This window comes from Lissotriton helveticus, chromosome 5_1 (assembly GCF_964261635.1).
Source record: "Lissotriton helveticus chromosome 5_1, aLisHel1.1, whole genome shotgun sequence".
NCBI classification, from domain to species: domain Eukaryota; kingdom Metazoa; phylum Chordata; class Amphibia; order Caudata; family Salamandridae; genus Lissotriton; species Lissotriton helveticus.
In genome coordinates, this window is record NC_136065.1 from 1171073945 (window position 1) to 1171093165 (window position 19221).

The window sequence follows — 19221 nt, forward strand, 5'->3', positions numbered from 1 at the left end:
GGTGAACAACATAGTTGTTCCATGCTGTCCAGTGGTACCGAATCCATCAGTGATACTGTTTCAGATACCGTTCCAGGCTGAATGGTTTTCTGTGATTGATCTGTGCCAGGCTTTCTTTGCGATTCCTCTACATGAGGAGAGCCAATTTCTTTTTGCGTTCAAGCTGGAGAATCGCGTCCTAACATGGTGTCATATCCCTCAGGGGTATACCGAGAGCCCATCGATCTTTAATCAGTTGCTGAAAAGAAACCTTGAGAGTCTGGTACTGCCGCAGAACTCTGTTCTCGTACAGTACATAGACGACCTCCTTGTTGCGTCAGAGACAGAAGATGCTTGTAGAATTGACACTGTCGCTTTGTTGAGCCATTTAGCAGAGAATGGACACAAGGTATCTCCCAACAAGTTGCAGTACTGTTTGCCTGAGGTACAGTATCTGGGTCACAGGATAGAGAAGGGAAAGAGGAAAGTGTCATCTGACAGGATTGAGGCGATCATGAGAATGATGGTGCCTTGGACACAGAGAGAGGTTAGGATGTTCCTGGGCATGGTTGGCTACTGCCGCCAGTGGATTGTCAACTTTTCCCTGAAAGCGAAACCATTGCAGAAACTGACGCACAAGGATGTAAGTGATCCGGTACCATGGGACAAAGACTGTATGATGGCTTTCCTTGAGCTGCGAGAGGACCTGTGTCGCGCTCCAGCTCTGGGAATGCCCGATTACACCAAACCATTTTCACTGTTCTGTTGTGGGAGGGAGGGGTGTGCTTTGGCAGTCTTAGTACAAGACCATGGAGGAGTCCGTAGACCAGTTGCTTACTTCTCGGCTACCTTAGATCCAGTAGCCGCAGCGTTGCCCGGATGTCTTAAATCCGTTGCCGCAACAGGTGTCAGCATTGAAAGGTGTGAAAGCATTGTGATGGGTCATTCATTGACAGTACATGTGCCTCATTCAGTGGAATTGTTGATGACCAGGACCAAGACGCAGCACTTGACAAACAACAGGCTCACACGCTACGAGCAGGTTATACTTGCTGCGGAGAATGTGACCCTTAGGAGGTGCTCGGTCTTGAATCCTGCTACTTTAATGCCATTACCAAATGATTTAGATGATGATTGGGAAGACCATGATTGTCTTGATGTGACTGAACTATGCACCAAACCCAGACCGGATATTGTTGATGAGCCACTGGTGGACCCTGATGAAATTTACTTTGTTGATGGCTCATGTGTAAGGGACAATTCTGGTCAGTGGAGAGCAGCCTTTGCTGTCTGTACTATTTCTGGAATAGTCGAAGTGGCCTGCCTGGAAGGAGTACACTCCGCTCAGGTATCCGAGATAATTGCGTTGACACGTGCCTGTTTGGCAGTCAACAAGATTCGGATCACCATATATACTGACAGCCAATATGGGTTCGGTGTGGTTCATGACTTCGGTCAGTTGTGGTCTCAAAGGGGTTACATGACATCATCGGGTTCCCCTATCAGGAATGGAGAATTTATCAGATTAATGCTGGAGGCTTTGCAGGGTCCAGCAGAGATAGCGGTTGTAAAATGCACTGCTCATACCAAGGGTACTGATTTTGTGTCCATGGGTAATCGTTATGCTGATGAAGTTGCACGTTACTGTGCTGAGCAGGGATACTCATTTACTGAACAAAAGGTCGAAGGGGCACAAGAAAGGACCGAGTTAAGCATGATGCTTGAGGTGGCCGATACCTGGGAAGAGTTGAAGAGCATGCAGTAGCAGGCGTCAGACTATGAGAAAAGAGTGTGGGGGATAGCTGGTTGTGTCAAAGGTGAGTTGGACTTGTGGGTTTCAGCTGATGGGAGAGCGGTGTTGCCAAATGAACTGGTGAGTCCAATGGCACGACAGATACATGGTCCTGTACATCTGGGAAGAGATGCGATGATGCGTGTGTTCAGACAAACGTGGTACAACCCGAAATTCCGAACGGCTGCGGAAGCAGTATGTCAGAGGTGTGTCACATGTCAACAAATGAACGTTGGGAAAAGAACACCAGTCACAATGAGTCACATTAGGAGGTCCGGCGGACCTTTCTATAGAATGCAACTGGATTTTATTGAGATGCCGAGGTGTAATCGCCTCCGGTATGTCTTGGTGATCGTGTGTGTGTTTTCCAGGTGGGTTGAGGCATATCCAACTCGTAGGTGCGATACACTCACAGTAGCAAAGTTATTGTTGAGGGAGCTGGTGCCACGTTTTGGGGTTCCGACCTCTTTGGAATTGGACAGAGGGAAGCATTTCAATAGCGAAATTGTGAAAATGCTTTGCGCTGCACTGAACATTGATCAGAGACTGCATTGTAGCTCTCGACCAGAGGCTTCTGGCATAGTGGAGCAAATAAATGGAACCCTCAAGGCCCGAATGGCGTAAGTGTGCTCATCCACGTCCCTGAAATGGCCAGATGCTTTACCTTTGGTGCTAATGAGCATGCGTAGTACGCCAGACAGGAGGACAGGACTCTCACCTCACAAAGTGTTGATGGGGAGGGCTATGAGGCTGCCATCTATCCCTACAACAGCCTTGCTAAATATCACAGATGATCTGATTCTCGATTATTGCAAAGGACTTTCTGATGTCGTCCATTCTGTGTCCCTTCAGGTGCAGGCTGCGGAAATTCCGGCTTCTAGAGACCTTTGTCACGACCTGTGTCCGGGTGACTGGGTCCTGGTGCGGAAGCACGTGAGAAAAAGCTGCCTGGATGTGCGCTGGAGAGGACCGTTTCAAGTTATCTTGGTGACGAACACTGCTGTGAAGTGTGGGGGATTGCCAAACTGGGTCCATGCTTCCCACACCCGATGGGTTCCAGCACCCCTGAAAGAAACAGCTCCTCTCGTAGATGACGATACAGGAGTGGAAGAAGATCCACAGGAGGGGGCAAGTCAAGCTGTAGGGGTGTCTGAAGAAGCCGGTAACTCATCTGATCAAGCTGAAGGAAATCACGACAACAGTGACACTGAGTCTGCTTCTGAATGGGAAAGTGACTGTGACGGTGATTTGAGCGCAGATCTAGCTGGAAATAGTGATGAGCAGGGTGTGCAAACGAGAAGCAGAAGTGTGAGAAGTGCAGAGGCTCATTGGTCTGAGAGGCGGAAGCGATTGAACATAAGATTGGCTTCCGAAAGAGATCTTGCACCCGTATCTGAAGAATCCGACCAGGACGAGGAAGAACAAGAACAAGAGCAAAGAGGTCCGAGGAGGTCGAGGAGGGTGAGAGTACCTTGTCGAAGATACGCCACTCCTGAGTGGACCTACCATGTGACAAATGCCCGGTGTACTGAGATCAGGGAGGGTGAGGGCCGTGTCAGTGACCAGTATGACCCCAAATGTTAAGTTGGAAGTGGTGCTGTTGGTACCAGGACTTGAGATCAAAGGCGTACTAACACTCACCATTCCTAATCCCCCTTACCTAAGCAAGATACATGATTTGATGCTGGATAGACTGATTTTTCCCATATTTGGTCCAGAGATACCATCTTACGAACTGGTTGTGCTTCGCATGGAACTTCTGGATTATGTGCTAATGGCAGTAGGACCAAATATTATCATTGATTACTAAAGACTTTTGTACATAGTTGTTGAACTAACCTAGAGCCGAGTGGAAGAAGAAGAAATTTAGGGACTTTCCACAGAGGACGGAGAAGGGTTAGGGTTGTCTGTTGCTGATGCAGCGAAGAGCTAAATAGGGGGTTTCAGCCTTAGAGGTGTGGTTCGAGAGACTCAAATAACAGAGAAAGAGACTTTGGGTTGTCGCAAGAGAACGAACTATACTGTTCCGAGACCATGGAGGCTGGAAACCCGACTCGTAGGGCTAAATGCATTATAGGTACACTTTTAGGAGGAGTGATATTCTTTATATTCCTAGTAGTTATAGTTTCCTATTTAGTACCACATGAGCAGGCAGTGAAGATTGAGGGAACACCGACACCTACCACCTCTAGCAAGAAAGAAGTCAAGGTAGGAGCAGAGTAGGCTTTGCTGGAGGAGGAGAGTCGTAGGTTACATGCAGATTTGTCTAAAGGAAATTTTGGTCAGAATGCGTATGCAAAGTTGTTGTATGAATACATTGATGCGATGGATGCGAAAGACTGCTATGTGTGTATGCAATTGCCGGCTTCAGTAGTTGAGGGTATTAGATACCATCACCTTCCATTGACATATGGAATATATTGTAGTTTGCTGCTTAGCATATTTTATGGGAGAAACCATTTTGAATATTTCTTTTCGAATTATGATGCTGTGCTACCAGAAGTCCCTGCTTATAAACACCTGAATAAGTTCGATTATTATAAGTCAGAGGATAGACTTGGGTATTTTTTCATTCCGACACAAGAGTTAGACACCTCATATGCACACCGACACAATTTGACATGTTTGTTATCAGAAACAGAGAAAAAGTTCATAGAACAAGTTGAGGACAGGTACAAAAGGCAAAAACAGTTGCAAGATTCAGGACAAGGTAAAGTTGATTGGACGGATGAGGAGAAGCAGCACAAGTCAAGAGGGAGTTATGGTCCGATAGCTCTAGATGAAGTGCAGAAGGGGAAGTTGTATATTCACAGACCACAGACGTATTATGAGAATGTGTACGTGGGTCATACTACATGTGAACACACTTTCACACTGGAGTATTACACGAAGGATTTCTTGAAGAGTGTGGTGCAGGTGATTCCTACTGTTTACTTTGTCTGTGGAAGGAATGCGTATGTAAGATTGCCGGAAAAGTGGTATGGAACGTGTTATCTAGCGATCATTTTCCCCAAATTTACCATACTGAGGATTTTGCTCTCTTGGAGGGAGGACGTCAGAGGAGGGTAAAGCGAGGTGAAAGTGCTGGTGCGATAGTTGGAGATGTGTTTGGAGCAGTGATCCCCATGCTGGGAGTGATTTTGAATGACGTGAAGATACGACGGTTGGCAACTGTGGTGGATGAATTATCAATGAGTACAGCTAAGTCATTAGTGTTGGTTGAGGGTGAGATGTTGTCGATAAGGACAATGGTTTTACAGAACCGTCTTGCTTTAGACGTCCTTCTAGCAAAAGAGGGAGGAGTCTGTAAACTTTTGAAGGTACAGGAATGTTGCACTTATATTCCAGATAATTCAAAGGATCTGAAGAAATATATAAGTAACATTACTGCGATCCATTATGAGATTGAAGATTTGACGCAGGAGAACGTGTGGGAGAAGGTTGGCAAAGGATTTGGAAATGCGGGAAACTGGTTTGCAAATCTGGGGAGAAGTTTCCTTGGGTTTGTACTGAAACCCCTCATCATAGTTGTGGCATGTGTGATTGGGTTGTGGGGTTTGATAAGAGTGTACAAGTGGTATAAGTCAAACAGATTGGACAGATCGATGAGAGTACAAGAGCGAAGAATGGAGAATCTGCAAGACAGTCAATATCGGAGCTTGAGAGCATTGGAGATGCTTAAACGAGAGAAAATGGCGACAAGCTCTGTTTAACTCGGTTCTTACCCTTAGGGATGGTGTGATGATGATGATGACACAGGTCCTCAAAGGGGGGAACTGAGAGAGCGCCAATTAAGAGTAAGAAATTGTAGGGGTGTATCATATGTACAAGTAGTTCACACCCCATATATAGAGGACTTATTAATCATGTTCAAAGTGTATTGGAGGCTTGAGAACGAATGTATTTGGTATTAGAATTACATGTAGAGCTAATGATACGAGCTTGAAAATCAATAATGCTGCTTTAACCTAGAAATGTCGTCTGTCGTGGAGCCATTCACTAATAAGAGGTGTTTTAGTAAGATCACCATTGTGTATTTAGTTCCACTTTATTAAAGTTCATAGAGTACCTATTATATGTTATAAAGGTGTTGAATTAGAAATATATTTGCTTTGAAGATGGAAGTCTAAAGAACGAAAGAGATGTCAATGTTAGGAGGTTGGGCCTATAAACAAGCAGAAGCCCTGTTCATGAAAATAGTGTAGGCCTGATTGAATTGTTTTGCTTAGCATTAAATCGTAGAAATGTTTTATGAAGAAAACTGCCTTTAGCTAAAGTAAATTGCAACATTAAAGAATGTGTGAGCCGATTCACATGTATTCCTTTGCAGGTGCCGAACCAAGTAGACAGTAAAGTAGAAGGGCCCATTGTGTAAGAGTGTTAGGATGCTAGACTCAGACATGGAGGAGTAGCCGAGGAATTCAAGGAAGCAACTTGAAGCGAAGAAGAGTCTGGGACCCAAGGACGTTTTAACGGACAAGGATGGAGAAGTGCCATGATGGAAATTTCTGAAAACCAACACCTTTGAGAGGGGCGTACCTGAAGGCGTGTCGTCCGCATTGTGGGGTTTCGTATTAGGGACAGCACCCCGAGGGTGGAGGCAGAACAGATGGGCAGAGAGGCGAGAGGGAGCGGTTGGTTGGCAGAGAGCTTAGCTATGATTGAGAGATCTCTATACTGAGCAGGTGAAAGTGAGTGAACTTCTTTGGAAGTAACCACAGCTGACACCTTTTTAGGTTGGGCTAATTGTTGAGTAGGGATGTCACTTAGTATAGCGTAGGGACAGATTAACCTGAATTATACTTCTTTCCAATGCATACTAGAACTCAGGTTATAGCAATCCTTATTAGCCTGATGATTCTCAAATTGATTCTTGTATTATTCATAAGCCGTCTGAGACTTTTCCGTAGAGTTATGTTTGTATTAGTGCCTGTGTATCTTCTGAATCTTTTGCTGAGGTGTTTATACCTTCAGTTGTTTTTGGTTATGTAATAAATCTTCAAACTTAGTTCTTAGTCGGTGGTTCTTTGGGGGAAACAATGGGAATCGTTGAAATTTGAGTGACTCTTGGTGGATAGATTGCCTAATTCATTCCATGACAGGTAAAAAGGTCCAGTCGACCTGTGACGGGATTCTGGAGAAGGGTAAGCAGACTCTAGAATGAAAATCCCGCCCTATCAGCAGTATGATCAAATCTTCAGTGTGGTGTCAAAGGTACCTTATGTCCCTACTCTCCACTACAGGAATCATGCATCTGCTTACGCCCTTGCTCTTTATTCCAATCACCAAGAGCCTCACTTTACAAGACTCTCTACCAGCAGCCTTTCACCACCATTCTTGAAGACCTTATTTACAGTAGAGTACGCATACCCATTCTTTGCATTGTGCTGCATATGGAGCCTCAGCTTCTTTATGCCAAGCATTCATTACTGATGCCAGGAACTACTGCTTTGTTATGGGGACCCACTGTAGGGTGACCAACTGGCATGGGTGCAAATTCAGGACAGTGAGTGTAAAAATTCAGGACAAAAATTCAGGACAGGTCAGAATTCAGGACAAAAATTTGCGACGAAAGGTACATTTTACAGACCCATCAGAGGAGGTTGGGCAATATTACATAAGTAAACAGACAACCAACACAAGCACAAGTCAAAATACGTTTATATTAGGTTCAGAGAACCTTGCACTGCATCTGTTGTGTGCCGGAGTGAAACTTAAATACCCACGTTTGCTTATTCGCGGCACCTGGCTAACATTAGCCAAAATGAAACCTCCAATCCCCCCAAGGCTTGGCCCCTGGTGAGGTGACAGGAGCCCATAAATAAAAACAGTTTGCCATGCCCTGGGCTCCGCAGGAGCAGTGGCTGCTGGTGACCTTTGAAAGTGGTGGGCGTAAAGGTTTGTGATGAGCGCCCAGTGGCGAGCACAGCGAGCGAGCCTGAACCTCATTAAGAGGGGTGAAGGGGGAGGGGTTCTTCCCTTAGAAAAGTTTGAAAAAAGAGTGGGCAAATGGTGCCTTTCCAAGAATTTTTGAGAAAGCAAGAAGGTTAATAAAGCAATTGTGAAAGTGTACATCAATAAAGAGATTTCATATGATCATGACGTATGGAACTGCTTATTCAGTATAACCACATAGCTGCTAGTCTGTCTGATATGGTTACCCATCTCTCTCTGCCCTGGCTCCTCTCGAGCCCCAGGCTCTAGCTTCTGACCTGCCAGGCCCTACTGTTTTTGTGCTCTCCCTTATCTCCACCTAGTTCCCAGACAGTCAACCCCTTGTGCTGCCTGTGTTCCCTCGGTTCCAGCACATTGTTTGTGTGCTAGACATTTCCCTTTTTCCGAGAAACCCCGAATTAGAGCCCTCGATAATAAGTTCTTGTTAACACATGTAGTTTCGTGCTGTAAAGATCGCCCGTATGATACGGGGGAATTAAAAATCTGTATTACAAAAAATGGCAGACAAGTGAATTTTAAAGATTCCATCCCACTCTACTCTCAAGGGAGCTGTAAAGAAGAGAGTTCTAACTGGAACTGGCTACCTGGTGTTCTATCGAGCAGATCTAATAATAAACTTCCACAACAGCCATCCTTCTAGCAATGAATTAAAAATAACATCATGGAATGCTGCAGGAATAAAGAATAATAAGGAAAAGTTACAATACTTATGTGCACTTGGTGCAAACGTTATTTGTCTACAAGAGACCTGGTGTACAGAGGAATTTCTATGTAAGGATTATTTTACTTTAGATTGTAAGGCAGTTCCATCTAGGAGAGGACATGCAAAGGGAGGAGTGTCATGCCTGTTGTCAAATAAGATAAAATGGAACTATGGTTACTATAAAGATCCTACTAACCTTTTTCTGGCAATAACGTTGTATAATTCTGATAATGATGTAAAATGTAAACCATTGACGTTGATAAACGCTTATATTCCTCCTGACGCCTGTCACGATGTACTCTTGAAGAAGGTTTTCTCATACATTAAGAAAGTCAATGAAGTAGAACTCTCCCCTCATATAGTATTGGTAGGGGATCTGAATTGTAAAATCTCTAACTCCACTTTGGACATATTCCGAAATAAGGAAAAAGAAGAATCCCTACAGATCCCATAAGCACTTTTTCCACAAAATATTAGGACAAATAAGAAAGGGAAAATGCTTCTGGATGAGTTAACAAAAGTTGATGGCATTGTAGTAAATGGAAGACTCCCCTATGATACACCGGCAAACTTTACTTGTAAATCTAATAGCAGAGAATCTATTCTAGACTATGTGGCAGTGGGAAGTACATCCTTTTTCTTATTGAAGGATCTTAAGGTTTCTAATTCTCTCTATAGTGACCATAAAATATTAACTCTCACTGTAAATCTAGATCTACTTTTGAGTGACCCATGGTCACTAAACGGTGAAGCAGTTTGTTTTGCTAAGAATTCTGGGAAATGTTATTGGGATACTAAGGCCATTTTGGGTCTGGATAGTATCTTAGAGGCTACTGTAGAGAAATTGTCTAACTGGAATGGATCAGAATTTGCTAGTTTTAATGTTTTTATGATTAAGTTGATAGATATTGCTAAGAAGTCAAATAAAAAAAGAAGCACTAAAGTAGCCCCCATATCCTTACACCCGTTTAATCTTGTAATAAACAAATTGATTAGAGAACAGTACTTGCACTACTCCTCTGATAGATATCGTACAATATTACTATTAAAGAGGAGGAGGACTAGGGCAAAGGTTAAGTTAAGAGAAGAGAGGGAAGACAAAATTTGGATTAATTTGAGAGAAGCAGTGTCGAAACGCCAAGTAAGAAAGTATTGGTCTCTCATTAGGGAGGGATGTGGAGCTAGACCATGTCCTCTCCCAGTTGCCATGGAGGAGCATAAATGGGTTAGCTATATACAGGACCTATATGCGAGTAATGCAACTACAATGGTCCACACAGGACTAAAGGAAGATCTATCATTATATGGCTTGCCATCTGAAAAAGATATTGAAATGGCGATTAAGGGGATGCGGTCCTCTGGGGCGACGGGCCCGGATGAGCTACCAATTACGGTTTTAAAACAAAACAGTAAAATGTGGAGTAAAATCCTCTATCCGGTGTTTAATCACTGCTATACAAACAAAACGGTCCTCCCATCCTGGAAGGGGAGTATATTAGTCCCCCTATTCAAGAAGGGAGACCGAGATGCCCCAAAAAACTATCGTCAAATTGCTCTTTTAGATGCAGTAGGTTAAGTTTTTCCTAAATGCCTCTTGATGCAAATTAATGACTGGGTGAACGGGAGTGAAACTTACCTTTTGAACAAACAGGGTTTAGGTCAAAACATGGAACTATTGATAACTTAACGGCTCTACAGGTAATAAACGAAAAATATGTCAAAGTCAGAGGTGGAAGAGTGTACACAGCGTTTATAGACTTCTCCATAGCATTTGATAAAGCACATCGACCATTACTGTGGGGAAAACTGTTGGACCTGGGTATGCCAGCCATCCTCTTGGAGTTAGTCTGTGCCCTCTATACAGATACCTGGTGTAGAGTCTTACTGGGAGGGGAAAGAGGTCTCTCCCAAATAATCCCCACTGTAAATGGCCTAAAACAAGGATGTTTATTGGCCCCTCTACTTTTCTCCCTTTATATTTCTGACCTTCCCTATGCTCTGTCTCAAAGTGAAGGCATCGGCCCATTATTGGGGGAAAATCAATTGTTTGTTTACTCTATGCGGACGACATTCTAATACTGGATTTGACGCAGAGGGGATTAAATAGTTGTCTTCAGGTGCTACATGAATATGCAGAGGCCAATTTTTTAAAGATAAATGTAACTAAAAGCAAAGTAATGTGCATGCACGGTAGAAAAAAGTTGAAGTATGGAAACTTCGTTTGGTCTGTAGGTGGGCAAAAACTGGAACTTGTAAAATCCTATGTCTTCTTGGGAAAAACAGTGTGTAGCAATTTAAGTGATAAAGCACACATAGAAAATAATATTCATAAAGCAATCACACAGGGGAAAAGTTTGGGTTCCCTCTATATGTCAACTGGAAGGAGACACTTTGGAATTCTATTGGAGGTATTTCGTGATAAACTTCCTGCCTCTCGGTTATATGGTATGGAATTACTTGACTTAGGAAAATGGGGTTTCCTAAATACAACAGAAGGCAAAATTTTACGGAGCCTAGCCTCAGTTAACTCTGCTTGTCCCGTGGCCGCTTTAAGGTTGGAATTTGGATTAAGAAGTACCTGGGTACAGGAACTTGCGGGGATAGTACGTTGGGTTATAAGCCTTGTAAAAAGTGAGCTAGGTACAATAAGATATTTTATCTGGAAAGAATTATTGGGAAGTTTAAATGAGCAATCTTTAATTGTTAAAAATTTCAAAGCTGCGGTAGACTTGCTTCAACTGGATGAAACCGTACTTTTCACCCTATCACCATATCAACTAAAAGCCACTCTGAAACAGGCTACCTAGTGAAATTGAGTTTCACTAGGGATAGGGAAGCCCGCATCCTAAAGAGAGGCACCGACCCGTCTATTGACTCCTGTGTGATAAACAAAGCACAGGCTTATATTACTTGGAACCTGCCCCATGGAGTGCGCCGTTTTTGGTTATTAATGAGGCAAGGTCTACTCCCTCTAAATAACCTACTATCTAAATGGTATGGTTCCTCTCCAGCCTGCAATTTGTGCAATAATCCTTTCCAGGATGTTACGCATGTACTGTTTATTTGTCCTGCCTTATTATTATGTCCAAGTAAATGGATAAGGCCTATCTGTTTATCTTTATCTATTCTCTCTGCCCCAGCTCTGACAGATTCCATTTATGTACCACCGAATGCAATATTTTGTCATAGAATTTTTAACTTTTTAAAGTTATTTTTAGACATATATTAAAACACTTATATGGTGGGTATTATAGCTAAAATTGGTTTTATCTGATGTCTTCTATATTTATAGCACTTGTATATCATAGTTGAATGTTTCAAAAATGTAAATTTCAATTTTATGTGGATCTCTTCGGAGTTCGGAGCTTTTTACTTACCATACACATTATACATTGACAATAAATCATGTACATGTGTAAATCAATGTACACGCTGAGTTACATGAGACAGGGTTGCAAGGTGTAGGAGTCACATGTCCTTCATAGCTCACTGTGCTATATTACAAGGAGAACAATTTATTAACTGCAGGTAACAAAAGGATCTCTGTGTTAAAAGTAGTAACCCAATTTACTATCTACATAAAATAAAAATATGTCTCCTGCAAAGCACATCACGTATCATGCAAATGACACATTAACCCCCTATGCTACTTTGATTCAAATCTGGGACTTCACAAAACAAATTTCTCTCCAACAAACGCATTCACCTCCAGAGTTCTCTTACAATTCCCTGAGATTTACTGGGCACCTTTACAGCAGATGCCTTAACCCATAAAATATTTTAAAATGCAGACTTTGCAACCAATTAAGCAGAACAGATCTACTTTCATGCTTCTCCCTTTTGCCAATTTCTTTGTGATAGTGTTGAAAATAATAAATATATTAGTTGAGACCCATTTCTTTTCGTCGGGTTGCGCCACTTTTTTGGCACAACCCCGACACCAAATCTCAATTGTAAAATCTCATAATGTGCTGAAATGCACTCATTATATACCTGATAAACATGTATGAGGTCTTAATATCTGATGTCACATTCAGTGAGGTCACTTCCTGTTATGTCATGTGCAATGTCACGCATCGTGACATCATGTGCTGTGATGGCACTCGTCATGATTTCACTTGGATACTGCCTAACCTGGTTAGTCCCCCTACGTCTGTTTTTTAGGATGTGCGCCCTGTATAACACCATATCAGAAATCCCCTTAACCAAAGCAAATTTTGTTGAACCTGTTCGTTCAATGCTACCACTTTCAAATGTTACCAGCTGCCACTGACTTTGTCTTGGCTATTAATGATGTCGCAGACTAAGATGATGCTACTATGCATTGTATGGAAAGCACTGCATGGTCTGACGCCTAATTGCCTTTCTAAATATTTTACTCCAACAATACCACAGAGATGGTTACATCTGCAGCAGATTCAAAACTTGCTACCCATAAGTGGCACTTTTATAAGATGGTAGTGAGTTGACAAGCACTTGCGGGTAGCTGGGGTCATGTTATTGATCCAATTGTTGGTATCACTTTGTTCTGTCTCAGGTTTTCTTGGTTTTCAGCATGACCTTTAAAGATTATCACCTGAGCCAGTAATATTTTTTCTACTTTTTTAGAGTTTATTTATTCTTTTTCGCAATATGTTACTCAATGGAATCTTATAAAGCGCACTAACTTCAGAGACTGACCTAATGAATTCTTGACCAGCGATATTAAACAGCTGCAGGGTATTACAAGAACTAAGTAAGGTGAAATGCTTGCTCAAAGAGATAGGTTTTGAGCCTTCCTTTCAACACAGTCAGAACTCCAAGATCCCTAATAGGCAGCAGAAAGGCATTCAATTTCAGGCCATAGAAAATGAAAATGTATGTCCTCCCTGCCTAGTTGGTGTGAATTTTGACACACAGAGCAACATGTTTTTCATGGTCTGCAGGACTTTCTGAGGTTTATACATTTTAAACGTGGAAAAAAGGAAACAATTGAGCCCAGATGGGAATGTGTACCATGCATAATGATTTAATTGTGTGTGTTCCTTTAATGATAGCTGTTGCTTACTGGAATAAATTATGTGAGCCACTGCATTTTGGAGTTGTTGCAACTTATCAAACAAATAGCTGCATACATTAGTTAATAATTAACAGGAGAGTGTATAGGAGATAACTAACACTGTTTGTTTCTGCCGAAAAATGAGAACTGTGAAGCTCTCACTTAACAAATGATTAGATTATAAGACCACTTGCAATTGATAAATATCCATTCCCATAGAATAGTTGAGAGGGTTAATGGTTAATTATGCCATCACAGCCTCCTGATAGTTATCATTGTCTTTTATATATTGTTAACACAATATTACCTTTATTTGTGTAATGCACGCTCAACCTCGATTCTGCCTCTTGGCTTTCTTGACAAATAAGAGTTGTTTATTGTTGTGGTACTCAATGTCATTCCCTTTATCCACTTATAAGGACTATGCTCCCACCTAGTATCAAATATGTGCAAAAGTCAATTTGTGTGGCCTCAGGAGTCCTGTTTCTGCAGCCCAAAGCTGTTCCCTAAGCAGTAGTACACAACAACATAGCGGAAATGAAAGCAGGGGGTTTAATAACAAACAGGAAATCCCTGCATCAGCCTGTTAGAGTATACCTACGCTCTTGTGCCAAAATCCAAGGTAACACTTTCAGTTTTTATTCATACCTCTGCTCTGCCGGTCATCCACCGAACAGTAGTTCCACTACACTCCTCAAGGGCTAACTATACCAGGTGTGTAGGAGGCGCAGCATAAACAGGAGTATATAAAGCTTCACTGGCCCCTGATTAACAGAAGCCATTAATGGACCCCCTTAAAATGAAAGTAGTATCGCAGTGGCAGCTAGTAACACTCACTGAGCAACACTGCTGCACACACGATCGATTCGTGAGAAGAGCAGTGAGTGCAAGAGGAGGCCCAGCAAATGCTGTACCTGGCCAATTATTATTCTGTATGTGATAATAAGGCTGACATACAGAATGATAATGGGCCTGATAGCAATCTGTACCAGGTCGGGGAGGGGCTGCTGCAGGCCACTGATAACAGCAGGAGCGCGAGCTGGCTCCTGCTGTGACAGTTACAGGACTCTCAGACTGCTTGCAGGGGGGCAAGTGAAATTACGGACAAAAGGCGTCTGTGAAAGAATTCTTCACGGGCAACTGACAAGAGGCCCAAATTACGGGCAGTCCATGAAATTTACAGACGGTTGGTCACCCTACTCACTGTCCGAGCTGCCACTACTCCTAGTAGGGGGGCCCCCGATGCTCAATCCTGCCCCGTGCGCTCTTAAGCGCCCGTCATCTCCTTCGGCTCGGGACACTATGAACCACTGTCGTGTTGTGGGGACTCACTGTCCCAGCTGCGAGTGCCCCAAGGAGAAGGGGCCAATGCTCAACCCTGCACCGCGCGTTCTTAAGCACCCACCATCTCCCGCTGCCACGGGACGCGAGCAGGTCATGCTCGGGACATGCCATCGCCAATGGCGGGCCCGTCCTGCACCTGTCGGTGACAGGAGGAGGTGGGCCACCCTCTTGGATGTGGAACCAAGCATCTGGTGTTGTTCCGGTCTCAGCTTGGCGGTGCCTTACACCAAAGGTACTTTTACTTTCCTGCCCTGATACCATCTCTCAGATTCTTTGTCTTTGGATATAACTGCTGATACATGCCCTCTGTCAGAAAGGTAATCTATTCAGTGTGGCCAACTATACATTGTATGCCACCTGAGTCTATATAGTTAGTGTCCTTCACTAATACTAAGTTTTAAATGGAAGTCAAGGACACAATGGGTGCAGGTAGATGCAAGAGTCCTGGCATTGAAGGCATTAAAGGAAAATAATGAAAACAAGGTGATTTTGACTAAAACTAATACTGTTATAAAAACACTTCACTACTTTTGAATATTCATCAGTACAACCGTCAGAGAGACTTTGGCTCTGGCCACAATTTTACCTTGATTACAACATTTGATTGGTCAGGACTTCTGTGGTGCTGCCGAAAAAAAGTGCAGTGCTTGTTGCGCTCCAATTGACTCCTGAGTAGTGTTTCCACACCTTACATGGCTACCCCTTTAAAACACAATAATGTTGCAGTGTGCTAGAAGAAGACCTCTCCACAATGATGTGATAGTGCTGCCTAAGAATATTGCTCTTTGAGCCAGCAGCAGTAAAACCAGTAGATGCGTTGGTGAATAGAGCTTCCCAATAAGGGATTTCCCCCATCCAAAATGGTTGCTGTGTCCAGCGTGATGACGCAGTGGCATCTGAACTTGTTTGCTTTTTTCTTAGACATTTGAATAGTGACATGCAGGACAAGAAAAGTCTGTTTTGCCCAACCTTCATTGCACTCCAGAAGTGCTGCTCAATGCAGCCTTAGCCTGTGGTCATGCCAGAACCTCCTCCTACACCAACCTACAACCTCAGTTCACTCTCCCTAACTTCACTGGCTCCTCCACAAACTACTTCCATCTCACATACCAGCTGTAGCCTCATCACAATCTCCCCTCTGGTACCAGCCCCTGCAGAGCGTTACTGCTATGCTAGCCAACAGGGCCCAGATTTTGGTATACATCATACCTTCAGAAGCAGCAAAAACAGCATGTCTGGCCAAAGCTGTTATGAAGGCCTATGGAGCTAGGTGCAGGGCCAACAAGTACCCCTTGAGCTATAATTTCTTCCCCTACATGCACCGCACTCTTAGCCTGCAGTTCCATTCAACTCTCACACCAACTGACACCCTCAGTTGCAGTGCTTCATCCATAACCTGTTGTGCTGCTTCCGCTCCTGCTGCCTTTGGCTGCTTTCCCCACTCGTGCTTGGCTGACCCCCACAGCCTAAGACTGACCCTGCCTCGTACACCATCCCCATAGCCTCAGCTACATATCCTTTCCCGTACCATCACACACTCTTAGTATACTCTCCCCTCATGGACTGGACCTGAGGTTACGGATGGAACTGATTAGGCATCTTAGACTGCAGGAGGATCAGGTATTCTATGGGTGCATTTGTAGGCCTGTGTACATGTTCACGTGTTAAATGGTTTAATGTATGCTGCATTAGAAGTGTCGTTTGTAAGTGTTGAGTGATGGTGAGTGATGCGAGTGCAGGGAGAGCAATGTAAGAGCAAGGTGAAATAAATGCCTGTTTAAATGCAGGGTGTTAGAGTTGTGAGAGTGGTGTGCCGATGTGAAAACTCAGTGACCACCGTACTTTTGTAAGTGGACCAGGAGAGTGAGAGGTGAGCCTGTGTGAGGGCAGGATGACTAGTGAACCTGTGTGAGTGTAGTGTGAGCTGGGTCAATGCAGGATGATGTATTCCTAGACACTCTAAGTAATTCTTCATGTTCGTGACCGGATTTGTGGTATCTTCATGTCTATGCCATGCATTCTCTCCTTAATTATATCTCCCCTGCTGCTCAGCCAGTGTGAGTGTGAGGTAATGTGTGCATGGTTTGAGTGAGTACCAGTTGGAATGTGTGGGCTGAGCAGCAAGGAAACTGCTCTTGGTGGGGCCTTCCTGCTTCCCTACTACCATCTGTTACCTGTAACCTGAGTCTACTAATTTAAGAATAAACCTGATTCTGTTTCACCTATACTACTGGCTACCCTGCATCATCATTTACCACAGTATTCAGGTGTAATTTGAATTATGTTTATCGAAGATGATCCTGCAACAAAATGTCATCCTTATGGACATGCAGAAAGTTACTTTTCTAGAGGTGGAAGAGCCAGATGATGAGCTCTGACTCTGGGAAAAATCCTATTGGAACTTCGAGAAAAGACTTCATCTGGCTTCTGCGACCCATGCCCTTATGTCAGTCATCAAGCCCCTTCCCTTATATCTAGTGGCTAAACTGTGCACCATAAAACCCGGAAACCTGGTTTCAAACACGTTTTACCTGCTGGACACAAAATTTGTTTACCATACATTTCACTGTGCTTTCATGTCTTTTATTGTTTCTTTTAAGTGTACTTAAAAAACTCAATTTAGGGTGTGCCCTCAACAAAAAATTTACTTTTATATGTTTTAATGGACTTCTGTCAGTGGGATGCCTAAACTACACTAGTGATGCTTTCCTGCTGTCTCGTCTAAAGTTTATACCCACACAGTCGTAGCAATGCTTCCTTTAGCCCCACCCATTCACTCATATTTGATTTCATCATACGTAGCATTCGTGGGGTTTGTTAGATGATGGGATGTCCATAACTAGGCAGAACAGGTGCATTTAAGCGATTGCGCTCTCAGGCAATCTCACTAGCTTTATAAACTTCAGTAAAGGGTTTCCAACTTGCCAGAGTTGTACAAAAGAACTATAAACTTTGGACATCTTGCATTTTGGCTTTGTAGTAAATGAGTATCTGAAGATCGAAATTGTCATTTAAATCATATGCAGTGGCAATGTAATAGAAGTAGCTAGAAAGATTTACCACAGAGTGTTTTGGTCTGTTTCGCTCTAAAATGTGATAAAGGAGCAATCATTAGAATATTGGGTTCCGACAGTTGCTATGCTCCTGGAGAAAGTCCTGTAAAGTGACTTTTGAATACAATTCCGTTGTTTTAGCTCTACAAGTATTAAGAATCATTGTATGTGATCTGTAATACACAAACTGGTCTATAATCGGGGGCAAGGTAGAGGAGCATCGCCCCACTAATAATAATACCCACCCACCCACCCACCCAGACTGCATTACAGCCTGGGTGGAGAACATGTCCAGGCCTCCAGTCCCCTTCCGAGCGCCGAACCATGGCGCTCAGACCAATCACAATGATGCATTGTAATGTTTTGATTGGCTTAGGGGAGCCTGTGTGCTTCCTGTTAGTATAGAAGCCAGGAACAGGAAGGAGGAGAGGCGGCGGCTGGCCGGCCAGTCAGTCAGTTAGCCAGCAGGTAAGTAAGTGATCTTTTTAACCCCAACACCCCGCTCCGTGCCCCATTACTACTTCCCGGGAGCAGCCGCCACTGTCTATAATTACCTTCACCTAAGCACCAATGCTGGCTGTTCATGTGCGACTCCACTTTTTACCTTTCCCTCACACCAACTCAATCTCACTTCATCCTGTCTGCCGCTATTATTCTGTTGATACTCTATAACTCGGAGATCAAATCATTCTGTGTCCCAATAATTCCACATACATTTAGAAAACCCAAGCAACCAAAAACTGTTAGGTGCTTAATGTAGTTCTTCTTTTGTTTCCTTGTAAAATCCCACACATCCAAGTTCAGTTAAATCACATATCTGCACTGCATCAATGGTGGCTGGTTGGGATGGCGGGGCTGGTGGCACGGGGGTTGAAAAATATTTTGAAAAACCCATTTACTTTTTCCGCAACCTCTCTTAGGGAAAAGGTGTAGTGCAGCGGCCAGGGCAGCTCACTCCGGAACACGGTGGCTCGGGGTTCGATCGTCGACGTCAGGTCAGCCCAGCACCTTGTGATTCTGGGCAATAGCTCACTTAATCTTCCTGACGACCTATAGCGCCGGGAGACCTCTCCAGAGGTAGCTGTGCGCTTTGCAAATGCTGGTATTTATTATTTCATTTCCTCCATCCTCGCTTCTCTTCCTGACTCCAGTCCGGAAGAAGCCGCAGGAAGAACCAGGGCACACAGGCTCCCCTAAGATGGTGGGTCTCCGAAAATAACTGCAGGGGAAGGATATTCTAGAGCCTGGCTATGCAATAGGAAAAGGAGCTGCCCCACTTTGTGTCTTTTGGATTTTGGGGATTACGGCTGGGCTCAGTCTCGCGGAGCGAAGAAGTTTCCTTGGTTGATACAAGGTG